Source organism: Lactuca virosa, chromosome 6 (assembly GCF_052849685.1).
Source record: "Lactuca virosa cultivar CGN04683 chromosome 6, Lactuca_virosa_CGN04683_v6, whole genome shotgun sequence".
Classification (NCBI taxonomy): domain Eukaryota; kingdom Viridiplantae; phylum Streptophyta; class Magnoliopsida; order Asterales; family Asteraceae; genus Lactuca; species Lactuca virosa.
Genome location: NC_136431.1, coordinates 46,354,095 through 46,372,950, shown reverse-complemented (window position 1 = coordinate 46,372,950; position 18,856 = coordinate 46,354,095).

The window sequence follows — 18,856 nt, the reverse complement described above, 5'->3', positions numbered from 1 at the left end:
AAGCATACACTTATCAATTACTGATTCCAATAGATATTCCCATCTCAGCATAGCATCCAATACACCGAACACAACAAGATATCACATATAAGATCAAACTACCACTAGCTAACCGACACTAGCATGCAAGTCTACCAACTCATACGATATACATACAAATACGTCTCTCCTCGCATTCTATCATGCAAGAACTGAGCAGATCCTTAGCCCTAACTAGCATGCGATTCATAAATTCATAAATCAAGTCATAACAAATAGCATGTATGAGTATTCTAGGAAAACTTACTTGAGCTCGGCAGATTGCATGCACCACACCTTTTCTTATCTTAGAAAACTCTTTTCTTAAAATACTTTTCTTTTTGAAAACTTTACCGATTCCTCAGTTTGAGTTCAGACACACCCGTAAGTATGTACGAATCACTCAAACCAAGGCTCTGATACCAACTTGAGTAACACGACCACAACCCCGAGTGTACCACCATATTTCTGAGTCAAACGAAACCAACCCTCGCAGGGCTCTCCAACCCGCAGATGAACGAATCCCTTCACCATCCGAAAATAATCCCTTGAGAATTAACCACAACTACTCAACCTGAAATCTGAAGTCTCGGGATGGTCTGTCTCCCTGACAGACTGTCCATACCAAACCATTTATGACTCCATTCCACTAAATTTTCCAACTGACTACTCAACTTCTGATACTTGAGATTCCCATTAGAATACATAATCACAGACCAAACATTGCTGTTGAACACTTATGCTTGGTAGAAGGCTCGGATGGTCTTTCGAGTATGAGACTTATCCCTGCAACGATTAGACTCAAATGAGAGCTGCGGAACAGGATCAAATCATTTACTCCGAGATTATCCAATTCCAACTGCAAGTGACCTAACGCCTCCTCTGAATAACATACTACCCCATTTGCACACAAATTCCAAATCAGTAGTACTGACTTGACTTATCTCGACGCCCTTCGCAAAATAGAACCAATCCATGACACAATCACACGAACTTGATTTATCAACCAAAACTGAATCCATTTATTACCCTTGAACCTTTCAATTGATGCCCCCGACATATAGATACCCCAATCCTTAATACATCGAAACAAAAATCCTACACAAAACACGTGCGATACCCGACTCGAGATATTACCCAAAACCAGTTCGATACTCCACTCATAGTCTGGGATCCATGAATCTGCACCTACATTTCAGACTGCAACCTACTAATTCCCGACGACCCATCACCTGACCGATAAATAAATACTCCCAAACCATCTCTGAGACTACCAATCTCGCACCTGGTCCAACCACCAGGTTCCCAAGAATCCAACGACAAGGCTACCCGACCTAATAACCCTCTGTTCCACACACTGATCACCCAGATGATTCTGCAACTTAAGATCCAATACCTCGACCCAACAGTCTCTACCAGGTCCAACCTGAATTTTCATAATCACACGAGCCTCGCCCACGGGCCCCCACCCATCAAGAGCCACTCAAGCCCGGCTCCGCTTTGGACCTTAATGGTCCCTAACCTAGAATAGAGAAAAAAATTCCCCCGACCATCCTGGACGGAGTGCCCAAGGCACGTACTGATTCTTCTTCCATGATCGTGACCATCTCAATAATAGTCTACCTCAAACTGATGAATACTACGATCCCACCGTAGTCTTACAACATTTCCAACCAACCAGTACCACTCTTCCCGAGCCGAACCCCGCAACCAATCAGAAGTTCGGGTCACACATTCAAATCCCACCGGCTACTATGAACACCCATGGTGGTACCGACCTGCGGTAGGGAGTTTCCCGAACTCCCACCAACACATCCTCAATCTGAACAACCACTTAATTATCCCCCACTTGTACTCGACGAAGGTCTCTCACCTCTCAATCCTTATAGATCTTCGACCTGTCTCCCTCAAACAGAATGGACCCTCCAGACCTACGCTAAACAATACTAACGTTCCATTGCTTGCCAACTCCCTGATCACCCAAATCCTGAAATCTAAGGGATACTCTTGAAATCTTAACCAACCGTGTAATTCAATTCACCTCCCATGATACCATACCAATTCCTTGAGTTCTTATACTGATGACTGAAAATTATAACCCTTGCCCTGACTGGCGAATCTTCATCCTAACTCGCACTCTCGAAGGACTCCCGAGTCATAGTCGAATGTGACCTGAGAAAATATGAAACTCCCCTGACATTCCAATGACCAAACAGCTCAAGCAATTGTCCCACCATCTTCCTGCTACCGCTCCCCACTTAACAACGGTAGTGTTCGTACCCAATAGTTCTTTCATAGGCAATTGTCGCTCCTACCCGAACAAATACTAAAACCACTGAACCTTGACGATTACCGGGGGACTAACTTGCTCAAGTTGTTGGGTGTGCCAGGAATGGTAAGGAATGATTTCGAGGACGAAATTTAATTTAAGTGGGAGAGAGTTGTAACATTCCATTTGAAATTAAGTAAATAAATAATAAACCCTAAACCCCGAGATGTAAATTATATTTTTATTTGTTTTATTTTATATTATTGTAGCCAAAAATCAATAATAACTTGGCAGGGTGTTGGTTTTGGGGAGTTAAATGTCATAATTTGGATTTTAGGGGTTAAAGTGTAATTTCCGGATTGAATTGTAAATAATTTTAGAAGTTGGGGGCTGTTTGGTAATTAATGGGCTTAGTTTGAAAAAGATTTGAGGGAGGGGGGGACTGGAAGTGTAATTATGTGATTGTGATTCAAATCAGACGCGAGACTTCAACCCGGTCCCCTTTCCTACCCGTCTTAAGGATGCATCCAAGGAAACCCTAACCCTAATCGCAATCGTCCAGCCGCCACCCTTATGCCCCCATCGTTCAGCCGTCACCGCCCCTAGTCACGTAAGGACCGCAGAGTTTCACCGCCGCTGCTCTCATGGCCGGCGAATGCGAGTGTTACGAGCCGAATGTGGTCGTGGGAGACCGGTTGAACGTGTTTTGTAACCGACATGTCCCTCTTCGTCGATGGCGCAACCCCCCAGTTCATCCTCTTTGCTGTTGCCGTTGTGGTTCGCTGTCGTCGTCGTCGCCATGCGGCTGCTTCGTTCTGTTGATGTTCTCCGACCGCTGCTTGCCGCCTTGAGGGTGGCTGTGTTGGGTGCATGTTTCAGTGGATTCGTAAAGGTATGTCTGATGCTGTTGTTAGTCGGGATGTGTGTGTGTATTCCGTTGGCCGGAAAATCGTGAGAAACCACCATGGACGCCAACCATGGTGGCTGCTGCTTGGTGCCATCTCTTGCCGCCACCAGCCACCGTGGGAGGTGGCTGTGTGTGTGTGTTTTGGGTACATTGTGTGTGTATTATGGCGTGGAGTTGTAGTAGAAAAGTCTTTGGCCGTGAACTGCCGTTGACCACCACCGCCCGAGGTGGCAGTGGGTGGTGCCCGACTTGGTGAAACCCTAATCAGCCTAAAACTTAATCTTTGGACCTAATTGGCATGTGTTTGGGTTGGAAACCCTAATTAGGGTTTAGAAAACCCTAATCTTGGAGACTTTTGCTTTGGACCTGCCGGGACCCGCATTTTGGACTGTTAGTTTGGAATTATGAGTGATTCTCGACCACGTTGAATGATTGACCTAGTAGAGTGATGGGCTTAATGGATTAAGTCCTTAATGGGTTAAGTGGTCTTACTTAACCCTAATCGTCATTTTATGTGAAAACCCTAATTGTGTTTGGGCTTCGAGTTTGGCCTTTCTTTTGGGCTTAGGTGTTTGGGTTCTTATTGGGCCATCTGAGAACAAGTGTATGGACTAGGATATTTGGATAGGCTTTAGGGTAAGGCCACTGTAAGGGGTTTGGGCCCAATTTGGAAAATTGTGGTATAATTGGGCCTTGGTTGAATATTTGGCTTTTGGGCCTTTAGAGTGTGAGTTTGGGCCTTGGTCTTGGACCAAGCTAGGTTAGGGGTAAAATGGTCTTTTTTCCTCAAGTATGGAATTATGGTTATGTATTGGAACCCAATTGTTAATTGGGTGTTGTTTTATTATTGATAGTTCGTAGAGTTGTTAGCCAGCAGTCGGGGTTCGTCTGTGTGATTCGACAGTGTGAGGTGAGTCTTCTCACTATATCCATGGGTCGAAGGCACCAATGTCGGCCCATTACTTGTTATGTGAAATGCTAGTTGTCTCTATGATACTTGCATGAAAGACCATGGGGGGAGCCAATGGCAACTATATGTATGTTTCATGATATAATGTGCATGATATCAGGGCCGACCCATGGGCCTGGGCAAGCTGGGCGACCGCCGCGGGCCCCAAATGCCATAGGGCCCCCATTTTATATTTATTATATTAATTATATAGAATTAGCCCATTAGTTTTAAGCTTATTGGACTGATTACTCAAGCCCAATACTCTAGTCTCTTATCAAAGGTCAACCCAAAAAGAAAACGGGAGGAAGGAAAGATGTAGCGACTGGGAGACTGGGAGTTGGCGTGCGAGAGATGTCCGACTTCCAGGCGGCAAGGCGCAATTAATCTTCAACGAAACAATCAATCTCTATGGTGAATCCAAACGTTTTCTCCGGATTCTAAGGTAAGCAACGGTCTCAAATAGTCAGATTTCTTCTATTACTTCCTCAATTTCAATTATATCGATCTCTTATTTCTTCTCCAGTTCATCTTTTCTGATTTCGGAATTAGGGCATCTGATTTAGTGATTTTGATTCTAAAATCGACATTCAACATTCAACTGAGTTAGTGTATTCGACTGTTTAGGGCTTCTCCTTCACGATTCCTACTGATTTCCAATTTTCATCCCACCAGAATCGCCGATTGTGATTCTTCTTCGGTTCTTCCTTCTTTTTTCTGTAATTTCTACTTTTTAGCATTAGAATTTCTTATTTTTCTATTTTTTTGTGAATCTGATCTTCACAATTTTATGCTATATAGGCTGTTGTAGAATCTGAGAATCCAGGAATATGAATATGACCTTCTGATAATCTTATTGTGTGATTGTGAATCCGTGTAACTCTGTAAGTAGCCTCTCGGTTTTTTAGAGATATTTTGTTATTCATTTGCTAAATTTCAATTGTTTAATGCTAATCTTTTTAATCTGATTTCTCTTTTTTTTTAACTTCAGAATTTTTTGTTGCAACTGTGGGGCTTTTTCAATTGGCAATTGCTTAGAGGTTATTCACAGGCTCACAACATTAGCAATTCAGCATCATTGGCAGTCAACAGTAGGTACAAAAAAACTCTTCTTTTATTATTTGTTAATTGTTATCTGTTTGCTTGTTGGTTGCCTTTTATCACTCTATTGAATATGCATCCTAGAAAGTAAGGGTGTGCACAAAACCGCATAAACCGCACAAACCGCCCGCACCGCATAATGCGGTTTAGACATGTCACGGTGCGGTTCGCGGTTCGTGTTTATTCTAAACCGCACTATGCGGTGCGGTTTGCGGTTTTTAGTTACATGGTCGCGGTTTAAACCGCACCGCACCATATATATATATATATATATATATATATATATATATATATATATATATATATATATATATATATATAACAAAACAAAATCTACCATTATGTTTAGAATATAACAAAACATGAGCTCAAATAAATGTATTATGTAATATTAAATACTCTTGCAGATTAATATATAGGTTTTAGGTTTCAATATGTAACTCAAATATACTAAACATATAATTTAGATATTTGTAAATTTTATTTTACAAGAAAATATACTGAATTTCATCCATATAAACAAGTTTGTTAAATGAAGTTATATGAGATATAACATAAAATTGTGAAACAATTTAGTTACATGAAACCGTATGGGATATAAAATACTTTTTTGTAAAGCTCACTGTGAATTTAATGTAAAGCTCCTTGTGAAGCTCCATATCGTCAGTGTGAACCTCCACGAATTACAAATATTTCATCATATTTTACATATAAAAAGAATAAACAATTAATTACGTGTGGTCATTTACCATTATTATCATTTAAGTCGATATAGTGTAAGTTAAACAACTCGTAAACCGCATAAACCGCATTCAAACCGTACAAACCGCCCGTATAAAACCGCACCGCATAATGCGGTTTACTACCTTCGCGGTGTGGTTCGTGGTTTCCAAAAAACAGAAATCGCATATGCGGTGCGGTTTGCGGTTTTGACTATGAACCGCACTAAACCGCACCGCGCACACCCCTACTAGAAAGTATATGTCTGGAAGTGAAAAAGGAAAGAAAAAACAAAAAATTGAACAAGATAATGAAACTCAAAAAGGGTCTATGCATAAGTTTTTAAAAAAAAATAATTCTGTTGATGTACAAGTAAATGAACAAGATAATCTCACACATGAAACTGTTTTTAATGAGAAAGATAAAGTTTCAAATGAAAATGTTGATATTGATAATGAAAATATTAATAATGAAGATGTTAATGTCAATAATGAAAATATTAATATTTCAAATGAGAATGAAAATGAAAATGTCATGAATGATAACAATGAACAATTTATTCCGCCTTTAGATATATATGATCCTAGTAATTGGGATTGATAATAACTTAAGAGATATTTTGATTGAAAAAGGGCCAATAAGAGAATCAAATTTTGTGTATCCTAAAGATAATCTATCTAGACATTTTTCTTATGCTTCTTATACTATAAAGTTAAGTAATGGCGAGACGAGTGATCGAAAATGGCTAATTTACTCAAAAAAAGTTGATAAAGTGTTTTGTTTTTGTTGTAAATTGTTTAAACCTAATAATTATGTTAATAAAATTGCTTTAGCAAATGATGGATTTAATGATTGGAAACATCTATTTGATAGACTTAAAGAACATGAAAATAGTTCCCAACATCTTTTCTGTATGGATTTGTGGGATGAACTAATAGCAAGATTGGATAATCATAAAACAATTGATAAAGATTTACAAAATAAAGTTTTAACTGAAAAAGAACGTTGGAGGCAAGTTTTAAAAAGAATAATTGCTGTCATCAAATATTTGGCAAAATTTAATTTGGCTTTTCGAGGTTGTAACGAAAACTTTTTCAAGAATTTAATGGTAATTTTTTTGGAGCAATTCAAATGATGGCAGAATTTGATGTTATAATGCAAGAGCATGTTAGAAAATCATCAAACTCATCTTCATTATTTAGGGCACAAAATTCAAAATGAAATCATTCCTATTTTAGCTAATAATGTCAGAAATTCTATAATTAATATTATAAAAGAATCAAAATATTTTTCTGTTATCCTTGATTGCACCCCTGATGTTAGCCATCAAGAACAAATGACTCTTGTTATTCGATGTGTGAACATGTCTAATAATAAAATAAAAGTTGAAGAATTTTTTTAGAATTTTTAAAGGTAGAAAATACATCGGGTTTAGGACTTTTTAATGAGTTATTAAATGCAATTAAATCTTATGATAATTGTTCTAACATGAAAGGAAAACACCAAGGTGTTCAAAAACGATTACTTGAAATTAATCCAAAAGCATTGTTTATGCCATGTGCTTGTCATAGTCTTAACCTCACGGTTAGTGATATGGCTCATTCTTGTGCTAAAGCCATTTCTTTTTTTGGAGTTTTGCAACGCATTTTTGTATTATTTTCAAGTTCAACCAAAAGATGGTCAATATTACTTGATAAAGTCCCTAACTTAACGGTAAAATCTTTATCTAATACACGTTGGGAGAGTCGAATAAAAAGTGTCAAAGCTATTAGGTTTCAAGCTCCTCATATAAGGGATGCCTTGATAGAATTATGTTTATCATGTGATGATGCAAAATCTAAAAGTGAAGCTGAAAGTTTAGTTAATGCTATTGAAAGTTATGGATTTTTACTTGGTATGATAATTTGGTATGATATTTTATTTGCTTTAAATAAAGTTAGTAAAATAATGCAAACCAAAACAATGTGTATTGATGCCACAATTGATCTATTAAAAAATATGATTACATTTTTTAAAAATTATAGAAATGAAAGGTTACACTCTTAGTATTGATAATGCTGAGGCCATTGCATCGGATATGAATGTTGAACCTATATTCCAAAAAAAAACGCCAAATTATTAGAAAAAAACAATTTGATGAAATTAATTGTGAAGATGAATTACTATCACCCGAAGAATCATTTAGAATCGAATATTTTATATATATTGTTGATGTGACAATTGCGTCATTACAAAGTAGATTTGAGCAACTAACAAACTTTGAAAACATTTTTGGATTTTTATATGATTCAAAAAGGTTAAAGTGATTGGATGATTTTGAACTTAAAAAAAGTGGTGCTATTTTTGTAAATAAGTTTACTCATAATAACTTATGTGATGTGGATTTAAATGAATTAAAAAAGACTTTGCCAAATGTTGTTATGTCATCGGTTGGAATTTTAGAGTTTGTCAAAAGTAAAGATTGTTATCCAAATGTTTGTCTTGCATATAGAATCTTATTAACCATACCTCTTACTGTAGCATCAGCAGAAATAAATTTCTCAAAACTAAAATTATTAAAAAATTATTTGAGATCATCAATGTCATAAGAAAGATTAAATAGTTTGGCTTTGTTATGCATTGAAAAATATTTGTTGGATAATATTGAACTTGATTCTATAATTGATGACTTTGCATCTAAAAAAGCACGTAAATGTAAATTTCTTTAGCTTTTTTTTGATATGTTTATGTATTAGTGTTCAAAGCATTTTTTGGCTTTTTTATTTTGTTGTTTTGTATTAATAGTTGTTAGGTTGTTTGGCTTACGGGGCCTATCCCGAAGTCTTTTCTTTCCATAGGTGGGGAGTCCCCAGCCTTCAATTGTATTATTTTTTTAATTAATAAAATTTCCGGAGGTGCTGCCCTCTTTTACAAAAAAAAAAAAAAACAATATGAGGGCCCCAATTTTTTTTTTGCCCCGGGCCCCAAATTGTCTAGGACCGACCCTGCATGATATTTTGTGGATGGTATTCTGTGGTTGTATGCTATGTGGTATTTTGGGGGAACTCACTAAGCTTTGTGCTTACGGTGTTTAGTTTATGTTTTAGGTACTCTGGTTTTAAAATGGAAGGGCTCGGGATGATTGTAGAGCACACACCGCATGTTTCCGTTTTCTATGAAATACTATGATTTGTCAATGCTTTGTTAAAATTAAATTACCCTGGTTTTTATGGGAAAGACGTGTATTATCAATTTATTAATCTAAAAATAAAAAATTTTATGTCATGATTTTTGGGGCGTCACATGGAGAAAACCATACGTAGGGCTCGATAGTTGGTGGGTGCTCAACAATGGGGTTGATAGAAGAGTGGTGATGGATTAAGGTGTTAATTTATGGTGGTGGGTTTCTCCAATTAAGGCTTCTGACGGGAAGTTCTACGGTAGAGAGAGAGAGAGAGAGATGTGGGACCTCTTGCATATTAAATTATATATTTTTCTTTTAAAAAAAAATTAAGCGAAAACCTCATAATTGGTCCCAGAGGTAGTGAAATGACAAAAATACCATTCACTTAACGGACAAATACTGACGGAGTTAGCCATAAGGACTACTCATTAAATATTTTGAAACCACATGGACCAGGTTTTTTAAAATTAGGGACAAAACTTCAGATTTTGTGAAACCACAGGGACCATTTATGAAGTTTTGACCGTTAATTATTATTTGATTACAATATTCTTAGGGACCAATTATGATGTTGTCTTTTAATATATATATATATATATATATATATATATATATATATATATATATATATATATATATATATATATATATATATATTATTTTTCAAAGGGTCTCTCTTTCCATTGAAGTTGACTTTTCTATACAAGCTGACATTGCACCGATCTATCCACAGTTTCAATATAAACGAACCGAGTCCATCACCACTTTGCAGCCTACCAAACACCCCATCGTATACGAGACCTCGATCTACCCTCCTCCACCGTCTGAATCTCGATGATAAACTTTTCTTCACCCTACGATTCCAGAAACAGGTAAGTCATGGGTTTCCTTATTCCTCTCCAACTATAGATAATAGACTAACAAGGTTTGAGGTTTATATTTGCTTCTTCTTCTCCTTATGTAGACTAACAAAGGTTTGGGTTTATCATATATAAACATCTACCCATCTGTATAACCCAAAACATGCATTTAGATCTAGTATTGCATACCTTAACATTTACTTCTAAAACATATAGACATACCACGATACAAAAACAAAAATGACCAACAAATTAAACACAAATAGGTCTCTATTTACTGCCAATTTCATGAGACCCTTCTTGATTTCTTGATACCATTTTTGTGGTGGTTATTATAGCTCAGTGATTGTTTCCTTCTTTCAGATCTAGTTTTAATTCACAGCTTTCACAAGAATCCACCTGCATTTAATGTGTCATCAACTCACAACCTCTATCCACTGAATCGACTGAGTTTGTTTTAGTCTCACGGTCACAATCGAAATCGTTCTCTCCATTGAGCACCCCTTGAACCAATCGATTGTCGCATAAGCTCTGCCTTACTCTCTCTTCGACAAATTTGTTGTGTAATGTGCCCTCGATTTCTGGACTTGCTGATTGAACTAGAAAAGAAAATGCATCATTGGAGATGAGGTTTCGGGGGAAGATGAATATGTATATATATATATATATATATATATATATATATATATATATATATATATAATATAGGTGGTTTCTCACGAGAGAGAGAGAAAGAGAGAGAGAGAGAGAGAGAGAGAGAGAGAGAGAGAGAGAAAGTCCCTTTAGCATCATATCTAATTTATACGGAGTCATATTTCTACGAGATTTATATTTTCAGGATCGGAACGACGTGCAGTTTCTATATATATATATATATATATATATATATATATATATATATATATATATATATATATATATATATATATATATATATATATATATATATATATATATGTTTTGGCACACTTATTTTTACAATTTACGGACGATTCAATTGATTTTTCCTATTTTATTATATTATAATAATCATGAAATACATAATATTCATATAATTCTTCATTGTTAAATAAAATAGGTTACAACTGTTGACCCTAACTATTACATCATTTTATTAATGCTTAGCGAGAAACACGAACGTTACATTATGTCAGATAGATATTAATATGCTTTTCTTTATGGTGATCTTTCTGAAGATGTTTATATGAGTCTTCCTCCTGGTTATTATACTAAAATTGATACTGGAGTTTGTAAGTTAGTTAAATCCTTGTATGGCTTAAACAAGCTCCAAGGAAGTGGAAGGAATTTTTTTATCCTTGTTTTTGTTTGGTTTCAAGCAAAGTGTGAGTGATTATTCTTTGTTTATTAAGAACAGTGGCAATTCTATCACTATTTTTCTTGTTTATGTTGATGACATAATCTTAACTGGTAGTCATGAAAGTGAATTAAAAAAGGTTAAGGATTTTTTGAAAATTTAGTTTCTTATAAAAGATATTGGTTTATTGAAGTATTTTCTGGGAATTGAAGTTGTTAATATTGAAAATGGTTTGTGTTTAAATCAGATGAAATATTGTCTTGAGTTGTTTTATGAGCATGTCATGCTTGGATGCAAACCTGTTACTACTCATTTAGAGACAAATTTAGTTGTAAAATTTATAATATTTTGTTAAATGTGACTGAGTTTCGGAAACTTATTGGTAAATTGATTTATCTTACAATTAATAGACCATGCATTTCTTATGTTGTTCAAGTTCTTTGTCAATTCATGCATAAACCTAGGAAGTCACATTTGAGAATTGTTTTTAGATTGTTGAGATATTTAAAAGGTGCTCCTGGAAAAGGTGTTTCAATTGTTAAATCTGATGGGTTTGAGTTGAAAGGTTTTGTTGATGCCGATTGGGGTAAGTGTCTCTCTACTAGGAGATATGTTACTGGTTATATGGTTTATTTTAATAATTGTTGAGTTTCTTGGAAGAGTAAGAAATAGTCCAATGTTTCTAGGTCTTCAACAGAATCCGAGTATAGAGCACTTGGGTCAATTACTTGTGAAATAATTTGGATTTTGAAGATTTTATTTGAATTAGGTATTAAAGATTTTAATTCATGTTTCTGTTTTCTATGATAATTATTCTAGAATTAAGTTAACTCTAAATCCTGTTTTTTTATGAGCGAACAAAACATTTTGAAAATGATCTTCATTTTGTTAGAGAAAAAATTTCTAATGGTGTTTTAAAAATGGTTAAGATCAATTCTTCTGATCAAAATGCTGATACTTTGACAAAATTGTTAAACAACATTATTTTTTATCAAATAAAATGTGTTTGGCTAATATTTTTGGAGTTTATTAAAAATGAGATTGAGGGGGATGTTGAAAACTTGACATTTTATGTTCAATCTCATTTTTTTGTTGGAAAATTTTTATTGTTATATATATATATATATATATATATATATATATATATATATATATATATATATATATATATATATATATAAGGGTAGATTCTGTCTTTTTTGTATTCTTGGTTTCTACTTAAGTTGAAGTGGAATTATGTATGAGGGGTAAATTGTGTGTAGTTGTTATTCTACTGGATTGCGGCTCGTTTTCTTCATTCTTAACAGGTAAAACACGCAGATCCTTGAGTATTCGGTGGTCCATGGATTGATCCGATAACCCGAGTATATATTCAACGAAGCATTTGTAAAACTCATTTTTTCACTAATTTTTTCGTTTTACACACCGTTGTTTTCTTTCGTTTTACTCTTCTTCTTCCTTATAAAATTAGGGTTTGTAATCAATATACTTTGTAACCAATAATCTTTTAGATTAGGTTGAGTATATAATTTTGAGAGTAATGTATGTGTGTTGTAGTGAGGTATACTTTGTAAGTTCATGAAAACCTTCTGATTTTTTGTCTTTAAGCGATATAAGAATTGTGGATGTTGGATGAAATATGTTCTTTACTTTTTAACAATGTATACAACTAGGAAAGTGTCACACCCCAAAACCGGAACGGCGGAATCGTTCGGGGGTGGAGGACGTCATGTTCAGTATCACAACAATGCAAAGTAGTAAACAAGCAACAACATCATCCATTGCATTAATAATATAATTTCATACAAGTGTGTTCTGTCAAGTTATATAGACACCAAAAATATAGTTCAAAATAAAAGATGAGTCTTGAACGAGCTCCATCTTCTCAAAACCTGGCACCGGTACCTGTCCACTGGTGACCTGAGAATACAAGTTATTTTGAAAGAGTTTATCAGCTTTAAAGCTGGTGAGATCATAAGTATATTAGTGTCTATATTTGTATGAAAGTGTTTGCAAGTATGTAATTGTATAAGTTTGTAATTGTTTGAACTCTCCTAGAAAACCCTATGTTTCCTACTAAAAGTAGCCTTCTACCAAGGCATCTAGTATCTGTGTGTGTCTCTTGTAAAAGTGTGTATTTTCCCAAATCTGACTATCATTTACCAAAAACATAGTTTTTACATTATTGTTTATTGTGTGAAGATCACAAGTAAATGTAAAGGGAAAATGAAATAGTACTGTAGTGTTGTATTAAGTAACTACTGCTGTACTAACTACCTTAAATCAATTGTTATTTAAAGTACCATGTGATCGGCCTGTATCCTGCTACCGACTTTAGTAAAACGACGATGTAAGACGTCGTAAGAAATGACGTTTGGCACCCGTAGACTTGCAAGTCCCACTGTAGCGAGCATCAAGGTGTAGGATAGTCAATCCAGTATAGATCTATACACAAACTCATACGCTCCCTATTTAAGGAGATTCTGGATACAAAATGGTCATGGCAGGTAGTGCCATGCCCCGTTACGTGGCTCACATAACTGTAGGTAATGTATATGTATATGTATGTGCTAGCTGTATTGTGTGTTCTCTCCCTGTCTAGCATGTATGTTTGTTTCTCATCATAGTATTCTATTGTTTGTTTCTCATCATAGTATTCTATTGTTTGTTTGTTATTGACTCATGTATGAATTGACTCATTGTATGTTTCACTGTTCTAGTAATAGTATTAGTATCTCCTTAAACTATACCTATTATAGTTTACTAGTAATGTTGTTTGAATGAATGAACATGTGTGTATACCTTTGCTACCCAAAGGTATTGAACTGAATGAAAGAAGGAACCTTTGTATCTATATACATATACATAATATATAACAAGGATTCAAACGACCTTCGGACAAATAACCGGAACACCCTAAGTCCACAACCAAACAAGGAACAGGAAATAAGGTAAACTATCAGTCCTAAGTCCTTTCAATCCTACTTATATAACTATATCTATATAGATACACTTTTAACAGAATATAAGTTTAAAAGAGTTTAAGTAACAGTATTTAACATGTAAAAGAGTTTGATAAAAGCATTTGGTATGTAAAAGAGTTTGTAAGACAGTTTGAAGTAAAACAGTTTGGTAACACAGTTTGAAAAGTAAGAAATTCACTTGTTTGGTAGTTATTAATCACATGCGATTGATATAATAACTATAATAGTTCAACTTGTATCCCCCTATAAAAGTATTTAAAAACATTTAAAAGGTTAATTAAGGGGGGTATGAACTCACCTGTAGTGAGTGGTTTGGATGAACGGACTGTATAGGGTGCTAAGTGTCAAGTGAAGACTTGTACACACACAATGATCCTAGTTAACATATAATAAAACATATATGTATCCAATTAGTCATTAAACAACTAATTAACCAAGTTTAAGACATCCTAAGACATGAAAAACACTTTATTTAAGTGTTATAAGTACTAAGGATTGCATCTAAGGGTGGTAGGACCTTGCATTTGAGTTTAGGGTTCAAGGGTGAACTGCCTTGGAGTTTACGGTTTTGTGACCATAACCCCTTGAGTTTACGGTCGTAAACCCATGAGTTTACGGCTGTAAACTCATGGTACTTTGACCATTTTGTGTTTTGAAGCCTTAAAGGTCATAAGAAGCATTCCTACTTCATGTTTAAGCCTTAGGAAGTGATTAGGGTACCATTTCACTCCTTTATGGAGTTTACGGTCCTTGGACCACTTCTCTTTGGGTTTACGGCCGTAAACCCAAATGATTTATGGTCTTTTGTTGTTTTGAGTTCCTAGCACATCAAGGAAGGGGTCTAGACTAGTTTCCAAGGCTTGGTAAGGGACTAGGGCACACTTTGGCCCATTTATTAGGGTTTACGGTCCAAGGTGTTCTTGGACCGTAAACACCTTTGATCTTGTGTTTACTTGGTATTTTCTAGATGTTTAGAAGTGTAACAAGTCTCATAATACACTAGGGTAAGAGTACTTACTAGGTAGAAGCTTGAAAAGGTGCTAAAACTCCAAGAACACTAGTGTGTGTTCTTGGTGTTCTTGGTGAAACTTGAAGATCTACACTTTTGGAATGATTTCACGAATGGAATCATGTAAGATCACTAGATTAAGTAAGATATCAACTTTTTAGGGATAGAAACACTTACAAAGTTGAAGATCTTGAAGAAAAATCGGATGATACTTGAGACAGAAATGGGTTTTGGATCTTGAAAATGTGAAAAGTGGTAAATAATGACTAAGTGTCATATTTATACCCCCTTTTAGGGTTTACGGCCGTAAACACCTTTGTTTAGGCTGTAAACTCCAAACTCTTGGAGTTTTGGGATATTATTGTTGCACAATAAACCCTAGGGCATCCTCTCTCCTGTTATCTCCTGAAGTACTAACTTTAAAATACTCAAACTTATTCCAAAAAGCTTGAAAGTTAGTAGAAACTGTTCTGACTTCTATTGAATCGAATGGTTGTACAGAATAGAAATTTCGGGTTGTCACATCATCCCCCCGTTAGAAGGAATTTCGTCCCGAAATTAGAATTTAAGCAAATAAGTAGTTACAAATAACTAAGTAAAAAGACGAGGATATTTCAGTTTCATCTGATCCTCTCGCTCCCAAGTGAATTCAGGTTCGCTTGGCGTTCCAACGAACCTTCACTATCGGGATACGGCTTTGTTTCGTTTGCTTGACCTCCCGGTCCATGATCTCTACAGGTTCTTCCACGAAGTTGAGGCTCTCGTTGATCTCGATCTCGTCGAGTGGGATTACAAGAGTCTCGTCGGACAGACACTTTTTCAAGTTCGATACGTGGAAAGTAGAATGTACGTTACTGAGTTCGCGTGGTAAGTTAAGTTTGTAAGCTACAGGGCCAATTTTGGCAAGAATATCGAAAGGCCCTATGTACCTTGGATTTAGCTTTCCACGCTTTCCGAAGCGTATCAAGCCCTTCCAGGGTGAGACCTTCAATAGAACACGGTCGCCCACCTGGAATTCCAACGGTTTCCTTCGTTTATCAGCGTAGCTTTTCTGTCGGTCTCTAGAGGCTTTCAATCGTTCACGAATTTGAACGATCTTCTCTGTCGTTTCTCGTATGATAACTGTTGTTGTAGGAAAATTCGACAAGGGGTAAATGAGTATCCCATGCTTTCCCAAAGTCGATCACACAGGCTCGCAACATATCTTCCAAGGTTTGGATAGTCCTCTCACTTTGTCCGTCGGTCTGTGGATGGTAGGCTGTACTCATGTCCAGCCTAGTTCCTAGGGAACTTTGTAGCGACTGCCAGAACCTCGAAGTGAATCTACTATCTCTGTCCGAGATAATGGATATGGGAACACCGTGTAGTCGTACAATCTCCCTAATGTAAGTTCTTGTAAGCTTCTCCATCTTGTCTGTTTCCTTGATAGGCAGGAAGTGTGCGGACTTGGTCAATCTATCGACGATGACCCATATGGTATCAAGTCCACCCGTTGTCTTGGGCAACTTGGTTATGAAGTCCATAGTGATCCGCTCCCACTTCCATTCAGGTATCTCCAGTTGCTGGAGTAATCCTGACGGTTTCTGGTATTCGACCTTGACCTTGGCGCAAGTAAGGCATTTACTCACAAAGGTAGCAATCTCTGCTTTCATGTTAGGCCACCAGTATAACTTTTTAAGATCCAGATACATCTTATCCGAACCTGGGTGGACGGAATAACGAGTGTTGTGCGCCTCGTTCATGACCAAGTCTCTGAAACCACCGAGTTTCGGGGTCCAGATCCGATCCATGAAATAATAAGCTCCGCCACCCTTGACCTACAAGTTCTTATCCATCCCTCTCAGGGATTCACCCACCACATTTTCAGGTTTCAAAGCGTTGAGCTGAGCCTCCTTAATTTGCGTGGACAAGTGTGAATGGATAGTCATAGTCAATGATTTGACTCTACGACCAGAATAATCTTTCCGACTTAGGGCGTCAGCTACTACGTTGGCTTTTACCCGGATGATAACGAATTTTGCATTCGTAATCACTGAGTAGTTCGACCCACCGTCGTTGTCTCATGTTGAGCTCCTTCTGGCCGAATATGTGTTGTAGGCTTTTTTGGTCTGTAAAGATAGTGCTTTTTGTTCCATACAGGTAGTGTCTCTAGATCTTCAGAGCAAACACAACTGCTCCTAGCTCAAGATCGTGTGTAGTGTAGTTGACCTCGTGTGTCTTCAGCTGTCTCGAGGCATAGGCGATGACCTTACCTCGCTGCATCAGAACACATCGGAGCCCTTGATTCGACGCATCGCAGTAGACAACGAAGTCTTCTATCCCTTCAGGGAGGGATAGTATTGGTGCGGTGCACATGGCTCGCTTGAGCGTTTGGAACGCTCTCTCCTACTTCTCTTCCCAGTCAAAGGCCACGACTTTCTGGGTCAGTGTTGTAAGAGGTTTCGCAATGCGGGAGAAGTTCTGAATAAACCTGCGATAGTAGCCAGCGAGGCCTAGAAATTGACGAATTTCTGTAGGGGTCTTCGGTGCTGACTAGTTCTCAATGGGCTTGATTTTGGAAGGGTCCACGTGTATTCCCTCTTTGCTAACCACGTGCCCTAAGAATTCGACTCTTCGGATCCAAAATTCGCATTTCGAGAACTTCACATAGAGCTTCTCCGAACGCAGTGTTTCTAAGACCTGTCGAAGATGTTGACTATGTTCCTCCTTACTACGAGAGTATATAAGTATGTCATCGATGAAGACGATGACGAACTGATCCAAGTAAGGACGACACACCCTATTCATTAAGTCTATGAATACTGCGGGTGCGTTTGTTATTCCGAAGGGCATCACTACGAATTCGTAGTGCCCATAACGAGCTCGGAAGGCTGTCTTTGGAACATCCTCCCCTAGCACTCGTAGTTGGTGATATCCGGATCTTAAGACGATTTTTGAAAAGAAATTCGCCCCTTGAAATTGGTCAAATAAATCGTCAATACGAGGCAGAGGGTAACGATTCTTGACGGTCAGTTTGTTGAGCTCCCTGTAGTCGATGCACATACGAAACGAGCCGTCTTTCTTCTTGACGAACAAGACTGGAGCTCCCCAGGGTGAGAAGCTTGGTCTTATAAGGCCCTTGCTGAGCAGTTCGTTAAGTTGACAGGAAAGTTCTTTCATCTCTGCAGGTGCTAGACGATAAGGCGATTTCCCTAGAACTAAGTTGATCCTGAACTCGACTTGACGTTGCGGAGGTAATCCTGGGAGTTCTTCTGGAAAGATGTCGGGAAAGTCGCGTACTACTGGAATGTTCTGGATGTCTTTCGTTTCTTGGATCACATCGACCACATGAGCAAGGAATGTGCGACATTCCTTTCGCAAGAATTTCTGAGCTTGAATGCTCGAGATGATACGAAGGTTCGTGCCGGGTTTGTCGCCATATACTACTAGAGTTTCGCCAGACGACAAATTAAGGCGGATAGCCTTTTCATAACACATGATGTCAGCACGATGAAGACTCAACCAATCCATGCCGATAATGACGTCGAAACTTTTAATTGAGACCGGCATGAGGTCGATCGA